Genomic DNA, 20,604 nt, shown 5'->3' with positions numbered 1-20,604 from the left:
AATATAAAAATTTATTACACCAGCTCTATTGCGTTATTTTTTAATAGATCATTAAATTCGTGTATCCGCGTTCGAATGAAAAAACGGAATTAGAAAGACGTGCCTGTCAGATTAATTTATTTCTCATTATTCAGTTTTACGATTATAGTCGATTTCCTGATTCATGCCCTCCGTAAAATGAAAATTAAACAGAACAGCAGGGAAGGTAGAATGAAGAGAATGTTAAGAAGATTATTACACCCAAGGAAGGTTTTATTTTTATTCCTCCATCGGAAAGAAATATCACCAACCCTATTTTGTTCACTCATTCATTCAGTCAATCCGCAAAAGGACGCAGGCGGTAATCATACTTTTCTGGAAAAATGTGGGTGGAAAACTTCATTTTTAGTTGAGTGATGAAGTAATAGAAAACCAAACTTTTTTTTTGTAAAATTCATTCAACAAAACCACAAATCGTTTATACATGCGTCTTCATTAGCATGTATGAGATTCACCTGAAGAAGCTATTTTACAAAGAGGAAGTAAAATATTTGGAAGTCAACCTGGACGAAAATTTTGATTCAGAAGCACATTATGTCAAAGCTGTTTTCCGGGTTTGTTGGACGTAGTATGCAGGTTTTTGAGCATGATTTTTTGTACAGTGTGTGAACGAAAAGTTAGGCTCAAAATATGTAGATCACGACCATCAAACCCGGAAAATAACTTTGACACACTCATCTCCGGCCGTGAAAATGTACAATCTTTGAAGGCACATTTCAAATCATTTACATCAAAAGTATCATCTTCAGCATGCATATTTTATAATAAAAAATCCTTCCTACTTCAAAAAATAGTTGAGATGTGACAACTGCTTCTTAAGAAACTTCTGTATTGTGCTCGGAAGCCTTCATTGCTTAAAATCCAACTTCAGGCCGTATTTCAAAACAGCCCAACTCATATTTTTGCAAACTTTTCAAAGATGTTGGTTTTCCGACTCTCTCTGGACTTCTCATTTTTGGAATTTCTCTATGTTTGCAAAAATAACAATAAAAAACAACACCAATAAACACACCGTGGTATAAACACCTGACACCTTGGAAAAAATATTTAAAATGTTTCAAAACATGCGAGAGAATGTGATACTATTCAAAGAAGAATTAAAAACTTTTCTCCTAAATGAATTCTACCACTCGATTAACAAAGTTCTTGATTCATAAAACTTCAAATCTAGATAATTTAACTGGTATTGCAAATCTTCAACTGTGATTCGTACCTAATATTCATTAGGTTGATTTCTCCGTTTTTATGCGTCTACTTTAAACTGTAATATATCAGTGAATAATCTAAATAAGCGCCATTTGGATCAGTGCACTTTTGTCAATGCAACACAAGTCGAATAATTCCGTCATCATAAAAAATAAATGGAATTCAAATTATTATGTAGGGTTTTTCCTACAATTAGTCAGTTTGAAAATATTTTATTCTTTTATTGATTTGTATTTTGTATTATAAATTTTTTATAACTTTTCATAACTCTATTATCGAGCAGTCGTCCAAAATATCCATCTGCTTGGGTTTTTACGTTAATTATTTTATTTTGATTTTTACTTATCATTTTCGTATTTTCTCATCGCAATCACTGAAATGCTCTTTTCTCTTGAAACGAAAGTTTATTGCCGAAAAACAGATGGATATTTAGAACGACACCACTTGGGATGTTTCGAGTAGGTACTCATCGTTAACACTATATTTATGACCCCGACCATTGTCAGTGATGCTTTTTCAAGAGTTATTCGAACACATTTTTTAGCGAAGTCAATTAGTTCTGTTCTGAGATTTCGGCCGGGAACTATTTCTTATTCTGGGGTTTCCGTCGAGGACAAAACCCGCCCTAGAGTCTCCTCGCTGATCAAAAAAAGAAGTTAGTTCCTCGAGATTACCCTGAAATTTTCTTTTTCGTATTTTGTTTGTCGTTGTGTTTTGTCGTTTATAAATTGTGTTGTTGATAAACGCTGAGTTCGTCTAAAGTCTAAACAATAAGTCACCTTTCACCAGTCCCGACACTTATTATCATATAATCATTATTTCACGGTTTTGAAAGTTATAAATAATTACTTGAAAACATTCGATCTAATGACAAAGTGCCAACACGGGTTCAAGAAAAATCGCTCGATAGAAACTGCAACGTTCAACTTTGTACAAGAAGTAGATGATTTAATGGATAAAAAAAAGATTGTGGTAGATTTATTTTTTGATTTGAGTAGAGCCTTCGACACCTTGAATATTAAATTCGTATCAGATAAGCTATTTAAGATTGGTATTCGAGGAAACATAAATTAGCTTATGTCTTTCCTAACAAATAGATATTTCAAGGTGAAACAAAATTAAGTGATGCCCGATAAGTTCCTAGTAACAAATGGGGCACCTCAAGGCAGTGTACTCGGTCCATTAATTTTTCTGTTATATGTGAATGATCTACCTAATAAAATTAGTAATGGTGCAATATACCTTTACGCAGAGGACACTTCCATTATTCTTTCAAGTAAAACAACGGAAGAAATTCATAACCTTGTGAACTGATGACAGTTGTTACATGAATAGACTTATAGTTAACCTGAGAAAACTATCTGCATGGAATTTGCAAATTCATCTCGGAAACTACATGATTTCAATTTCATTTTCCGGACTGAATCCCTGGCATCAACAAGCTCATCAAAATTCTAAGGAACAATAATGGACTCACATTTCACTTGGCAAGAACATATAGAGTTCACATACAGAAATTTAATCAATCCTATTATCTCATTGAATCCCTTAAGAATAAATTAGATAGTAGAACACTAATATCAGTTCATTTCGCCAAGTTTCAGTCCGTTATTTACAACAAGATCGCTGTCTGGGGTTTAGCAACTGTGGTGGATAGAATTTTCATAAAACAGAAAGCAATACTAAGGCTAATTTTCAATCTAGATTAAAGAACGTCCTGTAAAGAGATTTTTCGTCGAAATAAAATACTAACTTTTGTTTGTTCATTTTAAAAATATTGACGTATCTCCATGAAAATAGAAGACAACTGAAGTCGAGATCAGAAGTCCATAATTATCATACTAGGAATAACCACATGCTCATTACCCAAAAACACCATCACGCAAAGTATAAAAAAGTCTCCTATGTTTGCTGGTATCCGTCTCTTTGATATACTGCCATGCGATATGAAGACACGGCTACCTCAAGTATTTAAAAAACGGTTGAAAGTGCTTCTATCGGAAAAACGTTTCTGCACAATAGATGAATTTATACTTGAAGTTGGTAATGTCAGATCACTGTCATTGTGACGTATATATCGTAACATGTTGTTCATTTATTTATTTCTATTTTTACTTATATTTCAATATGTATGTATACAGTGTCACACATAAAATCCACATCAAATGGGATTTTTTTTGTTCATCTCTTCAAACAACTTTAGATATCTCCATTACGTTGTGCTTTAAAAATGATGCCAAATGACATGCATATGACCGATCAAGTGATTTTTCTTCCCTGTCTAATTTGACATTTTTTCCAAAAAATGTTCAGAAAAGCAGTTATTGCTCGAAATTTTGAAAATCGGTAAAGAGAAAAGATGATTGTTTTTTCATTTTTTACCCATATACCAATTCTTAGCTCTCTAGTACAAATTAAGTTTTTTTACAGTTTTTCGAAAATTTGTTAGTGCTTTATGCCTAACTTATCTTTCCAACGCATTTTTATTACCAATTGCAATTCTAAATACAACTTATTTCCCAAAAATTTAAAACACCAGAAAAAATGATGCCAAAAATGATGCAAAGTTGATACAATTTTTAAAAACAGATTAATATTTCACTTTATTTCTACTTTTTGCGAAATAGCTTGATACATAAGCATAATTAAAAAACAATATCAATGAAAAGTCAATAATTTATTCTTTACTTCAATTTTCAAACAGTTAAACTTTGATTTACTACTTACGAAAAATTACAACGAAATTAAACTAAGGGTACTGTGGAAACAATTGAACTGAACTGAATAAGCGAAATATTTTATTGTCATATGACATTTGTTGAATAACTCGAAATAGTGTTTATCAGTTTTAGATTTAAAATAGTTTATTCGTTGTCTAGTGTGTTGTTAAAAATGCTGAATCTTCAAGAGAAAATTGAAATCGTTTTAATATGCGGCGAGAATACCGGTCACCGACAAGTAGCTGATATTTTCAATTCCAGACATCCTGCAAGAAATATTCATTGGTCAACAGTTAGTAGGATAATAGCTGAGTTTAAATCTACTAGCTCGGTTGGGAGTAATTTTAGAAAAGCACATCAGCCTTCTAGACATACTGAAGAAGTGGAATTTGAAATATGTTTGGATGTCGTAGGACATAAAAAAACAAGTATTCAAGATATTGCAGATAGAACAGATGTTAACCGAGAGAGTGTACGACGTATTTTACACAAAAATAAATTTACGCCTTATAAACCGAAATTTATCAATACATTAAAAGAAAGGGACTTCGATATGCGCTTATATTTTTCTTTTTGGTTTCAAGGGGAAAAAGAAGAAAATTATCATTTTCCTTATCAAATTTTATGGACAGATGATGCGACCTTCTCTTCAAATAGCGTTGTGAGCTCGCAAAACTGCAGGTGGTGGGCAAAAGAAAACCCACATTTCGTAATCGAATGTCGAGATCAATATTCGTTTAAGACCAATGTATGGTGTGGCATATTAAACGATCAAATTATAGGACCATACTTTTTTAGACATAATTTAAATTCTGCGGACTACCTACACTTTGTGAATACCGAACTATCTGAAGTTTTGGATAATATGCCCCTTCAAGTAAGAAATGTTGTGTGGTATCAGTGTGATGGTGCACCTATTCATACTACAAGGGTGGTTAAAGAGCGTCTTTTGGAAATATTTAGGGCCAAAGTAATCAGTCGTAATATGGAACACTTTTGGCCGCCTAGATCTCCTGATATAACCCCACTATATTTCTTGTTGTGGGGTTACTTGAAACAAAAGGTGTATAAGCAAAGACCTTTTCGAGATATAAACCATTTAGAGGCAGTTATTCGAGAATGTGTTGTAAGCACGAAACCCCGTAGTATAAAGAATGCAGTTAAAGATGTTTTAAAAAAGGACAATTGATTGCATTGAACGTGGTGGAAGGTACACCGAAATGTGACTTTTTATTTTGTATTTCTATTGGTATTTACATGGTTTAGGCATATGTTTCGATTTGAGTTAGTGTTCTTAATTTAAATTATAACTTTATTTTAACAGATGTTTGTTAGAATTTTTTACGGTTTAGTTTTCTAGGCAACAAAATCTAAATTGATTTCTGAAGTAATTTTGTTCATTCATACGTCATAAAAAATATTTAGTAAATGTGAAATTACTTTCGTATAATTCCTTCCCTTAGTTTAATTGCGTTGTAATTTTTCGTAATTAGTAAATCAAAGTTTAACTGTTTGAAAAGTGCAGTAAAGAATAAATTATTGACTTTTCATTGATATTGTTTTTTAATTATGCTTATGTATCAAGCTATTTCGCAAAAAGTAGAAATAAAGTGAAATATTTATCTGTTTTTAAAAACTGTATCAACTTTGCATCATTATTGGCATAATTTTTTCTGGTGTTTTAAATTTTTGCGAAATAAGTTGTATTTAGAATTGCAATTGGTAATAAAAATGCGTTGGAAAGATAAGTTAGGCATAAAGCACTAATATTGTTGAGGTTCGGCTAAATTTGAGAAATCGGCAAATGTCAAATTTTCGAAAAACTGTAAAAAAACTAAAATTGTACTAGAGAGCTAAAAATTGGTATATGGGTAAGAAATGAACAACCAATCATCTTTTCTCTTTACCGATTTTCGAAATTTCGAGCAATAACTGCTTTTCTGAATATTTTTTGGAAAAAATGTCAAATTTGACAGGGAAGAAAAATCACTTGATCGGTCATATGCATGTCATTTGGCATCATTTTTAAAGCACAACCTAATGGAGATATCAAAAGTTGCTTGAAGAGATGAACAAAAAAAATCCCATTTGATGCGGACTTTATGTGTGACACTGTATGTTTGTTTTACAAAGTGTGTCGATTTATTTTTTTATTCAAATGACATCTTATAATATTACACATTGATATTATACCTGAGAAATATGACCTGTCCCATCTATATAATGTAGCACAAAGGACTAATTAATCTATTTATCTATCTATCTATGAAATTCCTCATCCACTTTTCTGTTTGAGTCATACTTCGTAATGATGTATGCACATAAAATAGTTCTTTGTAACAGAAAATTCTTCAAACGATATAAAAATCTAAATTAGTCTGCCACTCACTTTACTTCAAGATTTGTTACAGTGCTCTGTCTGTTCCCGAAATATCCTGTATTCCCGAAACACATATTCATTAAAAAACGGCTTGTTGTGAATGATATGTTACTACAAATTGGAAACATACAACATGCCACGGTATTTTTGTTTCCACTAATCTTTCGACGCTGTCATGTAATTTACGATTTGATTTGAAAAAGCATCTTGTTAGGTTTGTAAGCAGTCAACGTTATTTGGTAGGAAATAATAATAGCCTTTATTTTCAGAGTTAATTTGAAAATAGATCTAATCTACTGGTACTGCCACGTTGTCAGTACTAACAGACACAAAAATATTGTATGGTTTGTACCTAAGTGATGATGAAATGGAACTGCTGAATAGTTTTGTAATCACAGTGTCTGTTCATTTCTTCTGGAATATTGACGATTTTATGTTTATTGAAGTTCAAAGAATACAAACTTTCTCGACCCCGGCATACCTATACCGCAGCTAATTTCCGGGTTTGTTGACCGTGATCTGCAGGGTTTTATGCCTGCGCAAGCGTTATTCGTTCTTTTAAGTCATTCAAATCTGAAGGTTTAGTTTTGTACATATTGCTCTTTACATATCCCCATGAAAAGAAATCTAATGATGAAAGACCAGGTGATCGCGCTGACCATTCAATCAATCCTCCCCTCCCTATCCACCGATTGGAAAATGTTGTATCGAGGTATTGCCGGACATTAACTTGGTAATGTGGTGGTGCTCCATCCTGCTGAAACCATATCGTATTCACTGGAACTTGAGGGTTTCCTAGATCAGGATATAAATTTGATAACTTGAAATGACATCATTTTGATGTAGTGCCAAATAATTATCGCCGTTCAAGTTGCCCTCAATGAAAAAGGGACCTACAATCCCTTCCAAAACATTAACCTTTTGAGGGAATTGCGTGTGTTCTTGTCTCATCCAGTGAGAATTTTCCGTTGACCAGTAGCAGCAATTTTGCCTATTAGCATGACCGTTAAGAGACAAAGTACACTTATCAGAAAACATAACTTCTTCTAATTTAATATTACTGGAGTTTTTTTCCAACACCCAATTGCTATTTTTAACACGTGTTTCAATCACCAAGAGGAAGATTGATCTTCCTCTTGAAGATGATCACTTGGTGATCGAAACACGTGTCGAAGTGTTAAAAATAGCGATTTGGTATATTTTGGGATATTTTTATCCAACATGTCCATCATTTGCTCATAAAAATAAGTTCTATCAAAATCGTCTTCGACGAGCTCCTGAGTAGGTATCATTTCACGGGGATGCATTTTAATTTATTTTAATATGTTTACTATCGATGTATGGCTAACATTGAATGTAGTGGATGCCTGTCTACTCGATGTATGTGGGTTATCCTCAAACTCAAGCATCACATCTAATTCGAGTTCATCACTATTGCATTGGCAGCTACTTTTTTATCTGCACTACATGACCAAGCTCGCGAAACTGCTTCTCTATTTTGCTTATTGTTCCTTGAGATATGGGCGGTAAATTAGGAAATTTCTCATGAAATAGGCGAGCTACTTCCTGTTGTGTTCGGGTTTTATCTCCGTGACCAATCATTTGTGAAACTGTTATTTTATGCTTTTCCGTTAATCTAACCATTTGTCAGACTTGAAGTTAACGAACTTTAAACTTAAATTAAAATACTGACAACTAATGTTGTACCATACAAAACAAGTTGACAAAGCGTTTTAAACTAACGTTGCCGCGGAAGTTATTTAGTTTTTTAAAGGATACCATCTGAAAAGAACATTGCTTTGGTTTTGCTCACTTTCTTATTATCAATACCTCAACATGAAATAAGTTTTGAGTATATTGCTATTGCTATGAGTGTATTTTATCGAATTTCGGTAACCACATGACTTTAATTTATTTTATCTTAATTGTTACAAAAAACTTGAAAGCGATAACATTTTTGAATAGAGAATGAAGAGACCTTTCAAACAATATATCAAGCCTACTTCCCATTTGAATAATTGGGGGTTGTACCTGTCATTCGACGGGGGTTGAAGATAGGGGTAACATTTTTTCGTTGAAGTATGTTAAATTATAATTTAAATTTAACCTGTTTCGGGATTTTGTTAAAATATGTACCATAACCGAAATAATGAATTTATTCCATTTGGCTTTTACACACTGTATAAGGTTGAACAAGTTGACATTTTCTAAAAAAATTACAATATTTTCATAATTGCACCAAGGTCCTAATGCGTTGTTAATATATCACATGCTTTGTTGAGATATGGTCAACAGTTACGGAAGAGTCGCACACTTCACACATAGGACTGGTGTCGCCGGCAATGAGGTACCAATGGGTGAGGCGAGTGTGGCCTATTCGCAGGCGAGATATTATGACCTGGGTTTTCCTGTATTCCCGTTTTCCATGGAAGTACACTTGTTTTTACTCTGGAAAGTTTACTGTAAGACCCATTCCATTGATCTTCAGGATTTTCTTGCAGTAAGGTTTCATATCCGTATGGATAACATAGTTTTCTGTACTGTTTAAGGGACTGATAGAGGCTTCTTCGGTCAGGCTTTTCGTATCCTATTATACCTACCTACGGGAGAAGGGGCCCATATAAATTTTATGACTACCCCTTCTCCATAGAGTATATTGATCAGTTCTTTTATATGACGAATGATGAGATGGTTGGAGTATAATTGGTTGATTGCTTCCAGGGCACTTAAACAATCTGACATAATGAAAAGGAGTTGCTCTTCTCTATGTACTGCGTAAAGTTCTTCAGTGAACACTGAGCTTTCTAGGGGGAGTTTGAATAATAAACTAGATTGAAGACTGGTAAAATCGGCTCCTACGACGTCTTCCGATTTGGATGCGTCCGTGTAGATTGTATCAAACTGCTTGTATTTAGTATGAATCATTTCATATAAATTACATTTGATGACCTCACAGTTAATTTGTCTTTTTGAAGCGGTCGATTGAGTGGTGAAGCAAACCACTCACGTCCCAGTAACGTCAGTTACAAATACAAGTGATATAAAAAAATAGGATGTTTTATGCTACTTTTCATGTCTCTATATAAAAATATTCCCTCAAATTCGGCAAATGTGTTTGAGTGAACGAATCCTCTTCCTCGAGACTAGCCACAACGACCAAGAGTATGATACTTACATTTCTATTTCTCAACATAAACATTCATGGCCATAGTGAAAGTATTTTTGAGATCACGTTTCAATCTTTCAGTGCTAGCATCCGCTTAGTGTTTATTAACAATACACTTTTCATCACTTCCTCAACTTGCCATTTATTCAGATTGTCAGCATGGACATATCTGGGAAGTAATGAAAAAATATAAGAGATTTAGGGAGCACAAAAAATATTCACCATAGTTCTTTCTGTGCAAAAATTTAAAAAATCCGTTATGCAAAAGTGAACAGAAAATAAAGAAAATATTTTCTTATGCGAGGAATTTCTCAAACATGAAATAGACTACGAGTAAACCCTCTTACCACTTCCTCGCTATAAATACATCAATCCACTCAGCCCAACCACTTTACTGTGTATTGAAACTCACAACAGATTTCATATACCGACATCATCCATGTTTACTTGCTTAAAGAACGCTATATGGTTGAAGTTGAGGGGTTTTTAGCACGCTTATCAAATTTTCCATTTCATACTTGACATTCTATTATGTTGAGCGTCTCAAAAACGAAATGCTGTATCTATAATGCCCTTCAGTAATGGAAACCAATCCCCACAAAGGACGAAAAAGCTTCAGGAGGCCAGATGTGAAGCAGATGGTATGGACAAAGTTGTCATGATTAAACTGTCAAATGTCATGGAGAAGATAATTTTGTAGAAGATGGTCCACTCAGTTAAAAACAAGGACGATTTCTCATTGTCGACGTTTACAAAAAGAAAGGTTGGAAAAAATAATCGACTCCGTCGGATTTGATTTCGAGGCAGTGCCTATTTCGAAACATGTCAACACTTCCAACGCCCCAGTCGAATCTTTCCCCTGTTAGTAACAGAAGGTTTCTCTTTCAGTTTTCTTCAATTGATTACTTTTTAGTATCATACATCTAGTAACTGTATTTTCCCTTCCCCTCTATTTCCCACTCCTTCGATTTTTCTTACTTTTTGTTACAAAAATTGTCGAAAATTATATGATATAATCTGCTACTGCCAGTTTGCAATACATCACCGTTATATAGGTAGTGTACTAGTTCCTAAATCTTTGCATTTTTTTTACAGTTCAGTAGTCGAACTTTGATAATTATGTGATAATATTTGTGTGCCTCATACATGTTTGCGGTAGTGTAGTTGATAAGAAAGGTATGCATGGTTTGAGTTGCAGGAGAAGTGCAGGGCGTACATCTCGACATCACCAGGTGAATGCCATATTGAAACGAGCTATGGCGTCAGCTCATGTTCCTGCAATTCTGGAACCCTTAGGTACCAGTCGAAATGATGGTAAACGACCAGATGGTATATCTCTCATTCCATGGAAATACGGTAGACCTATGGTAAGGGACTTCACTTGCGTTGACACGGTCACGGCTTCCTATCTAGTCGAAAGTTCGAAGTCTGCTGGAACTGCAGCAAATTAAAATGAAAAAAATACTACAATATTGGTAACAACCATCTGTTCCATCCAATAGCGGTTATTTATATTCATCACATTCATCAGTATCCTTCCAAGGTCAAGTCGCAAGTGATTGATCCACCTTCTTCTTTTTCAATGCGGTCAATGGACTCAGGTCATTCTTACTCCCAAAATATGAGCTGCAGGCCTCGTGACTCTGATTACCCTTCAGTGGAAGAGCTTCATGAAGCAAGAACCGAATCGACCCCTCCAAGAAACTCTTAATCAATTATAAGGATCGATTGCAGCTTGAGAAATAGTTCTGATACAGATTCTGTAAAACATGTACTTCCTTACGAATCAGTACACAATTGTTCTGAAAATCTTGCGAATAAAATTGACTTATATAATTTAGGAAACGCTTGCTACATGACGAAAAATTTCAAGAACAAGGTTGCAACGATGAACAAGAACGAGAATGTTTCCTACTTATTCATCAAACAATTGTTCATGCAGTTGTAATTTCGTGACAATGTATCATCATTCCCACCAACTGATTTCCTGGAGTCTTTGAAGTCCACTAGATGCTCGTTAGGACAGCAAGAGGATTGCTCCGTATTCTTGGAGTTCTTGTTTAATACTCTTCGTGAGCAAAAAAAAAAGCAGAATCAATACTCCTGACCGCTCTGGATTGAATGATTCCGTACAGTCTATCGCGCCATGTATTTGTATATCCTTTGCTGGAAAAATCCTGACTTGTTTACTTTGTAGTAAATGTTCAAGAGGTAGCAAAAACGTATGTGATTTTCTGGAACTTCAACTAGCGTTTCCTAATATGACTAATAACCAGTCCGTGCAAAGCTTATTGTTAAATTATCTGAAAATGGAACTTTTAACAGGTGATGATCGACTGTATTGCCAAACATGATCCAAACTAACTCATTATTATAAAAAAAACAAGTATAGCTGAGGCACCAGTCAATCTAATAATAACACTGTTGATCTTCAAACATGACTCAACCTCTGACGGAAGCACCAATCTTTTACGAGTCATTATTACGAATTGGTCAAAGACGAAACGGACTGGTTTAAGTTTGACGATAGTCGTGTCACGAAGTGTTCTGGCGATGTGTTGAGTTTATTGGAGCCTCTGGAGACACCGTACATTTTGTTTTACGAAAGAGAGGACATTGGCAAATCAAGATTTTCAGATGACGTGGTGCTGCAGGTTTTTCCGGGTTTTCCTGCAGCTGAAAAAGCAAATGCGCCACTGGATTCAATGAAGTATTACTTTCTTCTTTATTATTTTTTTTTTAATTATGACAAAAAATTATGAAATCAACCTACATATTCTCATCGGCTTCATCCGTCTCGAAATGTGTAACCCATACGAAAAGGTTTAGAAACGACATCATGTCTTCTGTAGTAACGGTTTTTATCCGGTTTTTTCCATAACAAAAATATTGTAATGTATCTATTGGAGTCTTGAAACCATGAACTTCTTGCCATCTTGCCATCTATAATTGTTCAGTTGATAAAAAAACTCGATAGATATAAGAAATATGGTCCACCTGTATAGCAAAAAATCAAGTTCAGTAACAAAAATCGAAAAGCAAAAATTGTACAGCTCTGAATGTTGGATGCGCAGTAGTGAGGCGAGAACTCATTATCATCGATAAACTCGAGTAGCAAACATCGTGTTAGTACAGTAAATCGAGAAATTATTCTGTAGGTGAACTGTGATTTATTTGTTTACTTTGAAAATGAAAATAAGGTTCTCAGTGGATAAATCAGAGAAATTGTGGAGTAAATCAGAGAAATTCTGAACAACATATTGAGACTTATACAAGCGGAAACAACGGCAGATGAAATAAGAATTCCTCTTGCGAAGGTAAGAAGTAGTAGTAATAATAAGTTTAACTCTTGAAGGGCCTCTTAAAAGAATGGTGGGAAAAAACATTTTCAACTCCAAATAAAAAGAGATATATCAAAAATTCCAAAGTTGTCATGATTGATGCTTATTTGGCAATTTTAGGCAGATGCATAATTAATTTCCACATCAAGGAGAAACGAGAAATTCATTAAAGTATCATCCGAGATATTGACTATCAGGGTAGCAGGGAGTAATGTACTTCCTGATGTACTTCCTGATAAAGGGTGGTAGTGGACAGTTACCATCTCTCTTTATTGGTTTATCATCTCAGAGAACAGCTAGATTTGCCAAGCCGTAATGTAATGAAGTAAAATTCTACATAGATTGTTACGTTATAAATTCTTATAATTATAATCTTGGTCTAAACGATGATATTTCACCTTTATCTTCGATGAGTAACAAATTTATTTATATGGTCACTTCTAACAAAAAAAATATATGTTACTGTGGTGATTGGTTAAGAATGACCACTCGGCTAGCCTAGCGGTTTTGTAGGGGGTGGGTAAGGTAAATGAATCCACCACTAGGGTGATGTTTTGAAATTAACCTGATTTATTGATTTATAAATTAATACACAACAATAAGTATGGAAAGGCCTTCTGAATCTAATTAAAAACAAATAAGAGCTTGTGTGATCACACCTCATCTACAATGGCAGCTACCCCAGTTGTATATGAAATATTATTATAAATATGAAACATATGAACAATATGAAACCGACAATTACTAATTCGGTGAGATGGCTGTCTGCGAAGCGGATGTCACTATTATGTGCACTATAGTCTATGCATAGCATGCATGAAGCGTTCGGTGTGATCAAGCTAACTGGAAATTCTTCGATGATGACTATTACTGGTTGTTATTCAGCTGTTGACTGTCGCGTAAGCAACAAGGAAGGTTGCAGCATGCAGGAATTGGAAAATATGATAACTCACCCCAGGCGTTACCTAGCACTTATCTTATTATAACTTATTCCTGCAATATGGAGGGCTGCTAAACTGCTTTATACCATGCAGTGTAGAAAGCAGGGGTGACTTCGGAATGAAGTTGGCCTGGAACCTTGGATCCGACAATCTGTCGATGATGTCGCAAGAAAACACTAAATCTTGCGCCTTGAATCGTCTGCTCTGTTTGAAACTCGAAATGCTTTTCGTAATTGGTAAAAACCACAAATTCCACCATAAAATACAGAGAAGACGTCTTGCTCCCATGCACAACCATTACTGACTGCCCCTCCTCCTTTTTTTCCTTCCTGTCCCCTTTTTATGCTTCTCACAATACTTTGGAGTTACCTACATCTATTCCTCTGTTCTATATGTTCTAAAATTCGCGGAAAATTCAATAACAACAGTTGCGACCGTTAACGGTTGCGTAACGTCACTTGTGATACGTTTAAATAACTAAATTCAAATATTGCCGCCCGGAACTTGAATTGACCAGCTCAGTCATCTACAATCAGTGACATCCAATACCTACTGAGCAGTTGACAAGAATTTGACAAACGACACATTTAAAGTTTACAATTTACTAATTAATTCTATATCTGATTTTGTACAATAAATATTCGTTAGGTAAGTAACAAGTTATACTACTACATAATATTAAATCACTATATTTCTCTGATTTATTTTTTTGAATGTTATTTCCAGGTACTATTGGACCAGTGACTACTCGACCAGAAAGAATGTAAACAAATTACAGAGATCGGATCAATTTTCAAAAATTATTGCTACGAGCATTAAAATGGATGCATATTTACTGGAATTACCGATATAATATAGGCATCGTACCATCGGCAGACGAAACGTGGCCAGATAGTGTTCGAGTGTGATAATTCCTGATACTGAATAAAATTGTTTTTAATAAGAGACGACTTGATGATTCAAATACTGTGCATTCTGTTACGGTTCTTTGTGCATCTAGATATACTCTTTCTCTTGTGTTTTGAATGATAATCTCTTCTTTTTATATAAACTATGCTATTTTAGTTTTCATTTATTTCTGCTATGTTTGATATGCAACCCATTATACATCTCCTCGATGAACTGGTTGTCTATTTAAAAGGTGAAGAGTACCCATGAATTATTCCTTCAAATGTTTGTTACGTGGCAATACTTTGGCACGTAACATTACCCCCCTTACCTACAAAAAAAAAAATACAATAATTTTTTTTTGTTAATGTGTTGGTTGTAACCCATCATCGTCTTCCTCATTCAAAGATTGGTACGTAGTGTCTGCTTTGATGTCCTTCACGTTCCAGATTCCTCCTGATTTACCTTTGGCATCAAGGAGCTCATAAGCCCAGGGCGAAATTTTTTTGTGAATGGTGAAAGGTCCTACAAATCTCGGTGCCAATTTTGCTGAGAAATAATTTGCTGCATTCGATTGATGATGAGCCTTTCTCCAAACTTTATCACCCACTTGATACTTGACATCACGGTGGCGAAGATTATAATGATGCCGCCCCTTTTCATAAGCTTTATCCAAACGCGTTCCTACTTCCTTGAAGATCTTGTTGAAATGATCTGGTATATTTTCCACATTCCAACTTGGATCAGAATTTGGAAGTCTATCTAAGAGAACATGATCTTTGGCATGCAAGCACATTTCCCTTCCAAAAATCGTAAAATAAGGCGTTTTTCCAGTACTCTCGTGGACGGCTGTACGAATTGCGCAGGCCGCCTTTTGTAAAATTTGATCCCAAATTCTCTGATTATCTTGTATAAATGACCGAAGAATCACCTCCAGTGTTCGATGTTGTCGCTCACAAGGATTCCCCTGCGAGTGATAAAACGGCGTTCTAATAGTTTTCACCCCATAGGAGTCCAAAAACTTTGACATATCATGACTGACGAAGGGCTTACCATTGTCCATAATCAATGTTCTTGGTACTCCAAATAAAAGAAAGAGACGGTCTTCCAGAAGTCCAATAATAGTTTTAGAGTTTGCCGTTCGCATTGGAAAGAATAAACAAAACTTGGAGAAATAGTCTGATATGCTCAAAATATGACAGTATCCTGACGACGACTTAGGCAAAGGTCCGATAACATCTATAGATATTGTATCCCATGGTTTGTCTATATTTGGTCGGCCACAAAGTAGTCCTGGTGGAGCCTTCTGCTCTGGTTTTTGTGCCAAACAGATTGTACAGCCCCGAATGTAGCGAACTATGTCCACCTTCATCTTTGGCCAAAAATATTTTGCCGAGATGCGATGATACGTTTTATGGACACCTCCGTGACCAGATGTTGGGTTGTCATGGTGGGATTTCATAATTTCTTTGCGATGGGATTTCGGCACAACTATTTTCCAGTCATCCCTACATCTTTTATAAACATATTTTTCATCACACCGCCAGAGTGGAAAATTCAATGGAGATTCCATTATCTTCTTTCGCATATTTTGAAGCCAAGGATCTTCACTATTTGGAAATAAATCGTGCTCGACATCTATACTGTCCACGATGGGAACAGCTCGCGACAGAGCATCTGGTACAATGTTATCTTTGCCACGACGATGTTCTATATCAAAACTATACTGTTGAAGTTTTACGCTCCATCTGGCCAGACGACCCGTGGGATCTTTCAAGTCATTGAGCCATTTCAATGCAAAATGATCGGTGATGACTTTAAAGTGTGTCGCTTCGATATACGGTCTGAATTTACCTATCGCCCAAAGTACACCAAGACATTCCTTTAACGTCACACTATACTTTCGTTCATTTCGAGACAATGACCGACTGATATAGCTGATTACCTTTTCATTTCCTTCACTATCACTTTGAGTCAAGACCGCTCCCAATCCATAATCACTAGCGTCCGTTTGAATGCAAAAAGGGCGGTCAAAATCTGGGCAGCTCATTACTGGTGCTGAGATCAGCAGTTCTTTGATTTTAATGAAAGCTTGTTCACATGACTCCTCCCAAGAAAATTTCACAGTCTTTCTCAACAAATTCGTTAAGGGCGCCACCACAGTCGCAAAGTTTGGTATGAATCGCCGGTACCAACTAGTCATACCCAGGATACGTCGTATCTCTTTTACGTTTTTAGGCCGAGGCACATTTAAGATCGCCGACACCTTTTCGGGATCGACATGAAGTCCATTCTTATTCACTATATACCCAAGGTATTTCAACTCTGACCTGCAAAACTGACATTTCTCTCTCCCAACTCTCAAACCAGCTTCCTTAAGTCTTCTGAAAACTTCTGACAAGATTTCCAAATGCTTTTTAAATGTTTGCGTTACAATAACTATGTCATCCAAGTAGACAAAAACGAAAGGTTCCAGATCAGCACCTAATACGCCATCTACCAAACGCTGCCACGTTGCGCTTGAATTATGCAACCCGAATGGCATACGGGTAAATTGGAAAAGACCACGGCCAGGAACCGTGAAGGCTGTAATCGGTTTCGACTCCTCCGCCAACGGCACCTGCCAAAATGCACTCTTTATATCCAATGAGGTAAGAAAGGCTGCATCTCTGAGTTTATCCAACGTAGTAGACACAAAAGGAAGCGGATAAGCGTCTCTATCCGTGACTTTATTGACTTTTCTGAAGTCTATACAGAATCGATAAGTGTCGTCTTTTTTTTTGACCATGACAATGGGAGAAGACCATGGCGATGACGATGGTTCCACTACCCCTTGACGCAACATGTCATCTAGCTGCTCATACACATGCTTCAACAATGCCGGTGACATAGGATAAAATCTTTGTTTTATGGGCTCAGCTTTCGTTTTGATGACGTGTTTTACTAATGAGGTGCATCCTAATCCAGACGGCATATCTTCAAAAATTTTCTCCACTGTGTCCTCCAATTGCTTTCTCTGAAGATCTGATAAAAGCATGTTGTCAGTAATGCTCGCTATTTCAAACACCGCTGGTTCATTTGAGAAAGTCCAATGATTACTTCTAAGGTCTGGAACAATCCCAACTTGTCGCCAGAAATCGGAACCCAATATTAGTAGGTGCGGTAGTGACGGTACCACTAAAGTTTTCACAACAACAACTTTATCAGTCACTTGAAAAGGTAGGTCATAATAACCAATTACTTCACACTCGTTTCCATTCGCGACAGTACATGATTTTGTTACAGATCTATTTAATTTCAGACCCAAATTCTTAATCATCTTATAACCACCTTCCCCAATGATTGTCGCTGATGAGCCAGAATCCAGTAAACCCGTTAAATTAATACCCAAGATATTTACTCTGAGATAAGGTCTCTCATCTCCTTGGACATTGGAAAGAACGTAATCCAACTCATATTGCACACGTACATAATCAGTGTAATTAGAAGTGGCCGCGTGGCTTGACCCTGAGTTTACGATGCGGCCTCTTCGCAACTCTCTTCTGCGTTTCCCGGATAACGGGAATATTTTTCGTCTACTGGTAAGTTCCTGCTGGGGTTGCCACATTGGTGACATCTTACAATCTTTGGCATTTGACAATTTCTTGAGATGTGACCTAGTTTTCCACAATTGAAACACTTAATATTTTGTACTGATCTGACTCCTTGTCGAAGAGCTGCCAGTTCGAATGTCGAGTCCAACTCCTCGCTACCATTATCTTCTGGGTTTGGTTTATGTTCAGTTCCGATTGTATCCGTGCGATGCCTCCTGGAACTATACATGAATTCTGTTTCAGTGACAAAATTTCTATTTGTTGGAGGTGGTCTTATTCTCTGTGATCTCATTTGAACATCATCAATCCATTTACCTAGTCTCAAAAGTTCAGAAAGCCTATAGATAGGACCTAACGGCAATCTTGTTTGTATGATCGGCAACATGCGCTCTCGGATGAGTCTTACTCTTTCTAATTCTGATGGTTTCTCTTGCAACTTCCCAAAAAGGCTTTCCATATTGATGATGTAAGTTGCCACTTCTTCGTGTTGACCCTGAGTGCGATTCCTGATATCATTCCAGATGTCGTCATCATAATATGATGATAAGTATAATTTCCTCAAATGATAAGTGATATCTTCCCAAGTATACAAACTTTCAGTAGTAGTTCTGAACCAATGAAGAGGTGTACCTCTCAAAAGTATTGGAGTAAATCTTATGAGTTGACTTTTCGGAATATTGCAGGCAGTACTCAATTCTTCAACTCTCTCTATGAAGTTTGTGACGCTCATGTTCTGTCCATCAAATACGAGATTCCACTTGGAAACGGTGTTGAAGTTTCGAGCGGTTGTATCTTCTCCCGTGCTACCATTCCACCTTAGACCTTCTTGGCCTAGTCGCGATTGTAGCATATCACTTCCACTTCTGATATTATACCTTCCATCATGGAATATATCATCATTTCTCATTCTGTTAGTGTCCCATTTTGCTCGGTAATTATCTTGCATCCTGTTATCTTCAAATCTGGGTCTGCCATCCTCGACTCTTCTTGTGTAGTCGCCGAATCTTGGATTTTTCAAATCCGAAATGTTTCCGTAGTAACCCCTTTCTTTGTCCATTTCTATTCTTCTGCGACTATCTTCATGAACTTCTGAATCCCAGTTCTGAAAAGATACTTGACGTTGCATAGGTGACTCCAGTAAATGTACATCTTCTAGGTTCTCTTCAACCTCGTCTTCGTCCACCTGAGTACTTGCTTCCTTTTTCTTCTGTTCCAGTGGCACGTTCTCGTTTTCCAGTTTCATATTTTCTAATTTCTCACATAATTCTGCACTTTCTTCAAGAAGTTCTTCTTTTCTTTTCTGAGCACCTTCAGCCGCTATTCGACTGAGTCGATTCGAGACGTGTAACAATCTGGACATGATACGACTTTTTTCATTTTTTGCGTTGTTGTGATCAAAGTTTTCTAACTTGTCACGAAGTTCAGTGAGTTTTATTTCACAAGTAGCAATCTCTGCGTCCGCATCCAGTTCGAATGTATAGGAAGGCGTATAACTACCGCGTTTTTCGAAATAAATACGTTTTCTTAATCGTGCTCTTAACTCATCAACAGTACCGTTCAACGGTAATGCACCCCGTATTTGAAGTTCATATGCTAATTCATCGGCTCTAAGTCGATTGACTTCCATTTCAAATTGTGTAGGCAAATAATAAATAATTCGTTTTACCTAAAACGACTCACCCCCTCCCTCAAAAAAAAAACAGATACTGGAATGAAAACAACCTTGCTATCTGTGCGTACTATATAAGTTTTTGAAATTGCACAAAAAATAGGACTTCTCAAAGATAATGAAGCTCAAACCGAACAAAGTAAGGTACTTTGAACACTACTGATAAATATAATAGGTTAAAACAAGAGAAAGAGTACTTTGATTATCAACGTTTTCTGAGAAGAAATATAACAAGAAAAAAAAATAACATTTAGATATCTCCTATATAGAAATCAAAACTATTATTACTTACCCGGTATATTCTATCATTTAAAAAAAACCGATAATCAGTCAAACCTTCCTAGAAACCGGTGAAACTATATTTCTTTCTATTAATTTTTTTGTATCTACTAAAAACTGATCCGAATATCTGAGTTTTTTTTTTATTTAACAAATAACAAAAAAGTTAAACCCACATAAAAATATAACTTCGGAAATTGATATTCAATGATTCAACAGCTTGAAATATAATCAATGGTTCAAACAGCCACCAAGAAATCTTCCAATCACAAACTCCAAAAATACAAGAAAGGACCCTTCCCCAAAACACGACAGCAGAGCTAGGTGGGCGCCATTTTGTTACGTTATAAATTCTTATAATTATAATCTTGGTCTAAACGAT

The 20,604-nt window shown here is 35.8% G+C and overlaps 1 protein-coding gene across 9 annotated transcripts in view; it reads right to left on the bottom strand.

Moving 5' to 3' along the window:
* Nucleotides 1-20,604, bottom strand: part of LOC111510402 (uncharacterized protein CG43867) — a 746,925-nt gene that overhangs the window by 672,935 nt on the left and 53,386 nt on the right. The window lies entirely within an intron of this gene.

The sequence above is a fragment of the Leptinotarsa decemlineata genome, unplaced genomic scaffold (genome assembly GCF_025532065.1).
Source record: "Leptinotarsa decemlineata unplaced genomic scaffold, Ldec_3_MD MMD2_P_RNA_scaffold_6, whole genome shotgun sequence".
Lineage (NCBI taxonomy): Eukaryota > Metazoa > Arthropoda > Insecta > Coleoptera > Chrysomelidae > Leptinotarsa > Leptinotarsa decemlineata.
This window is presented reverse-complemented; position numbering and strand designations above follow the sequence as displayed.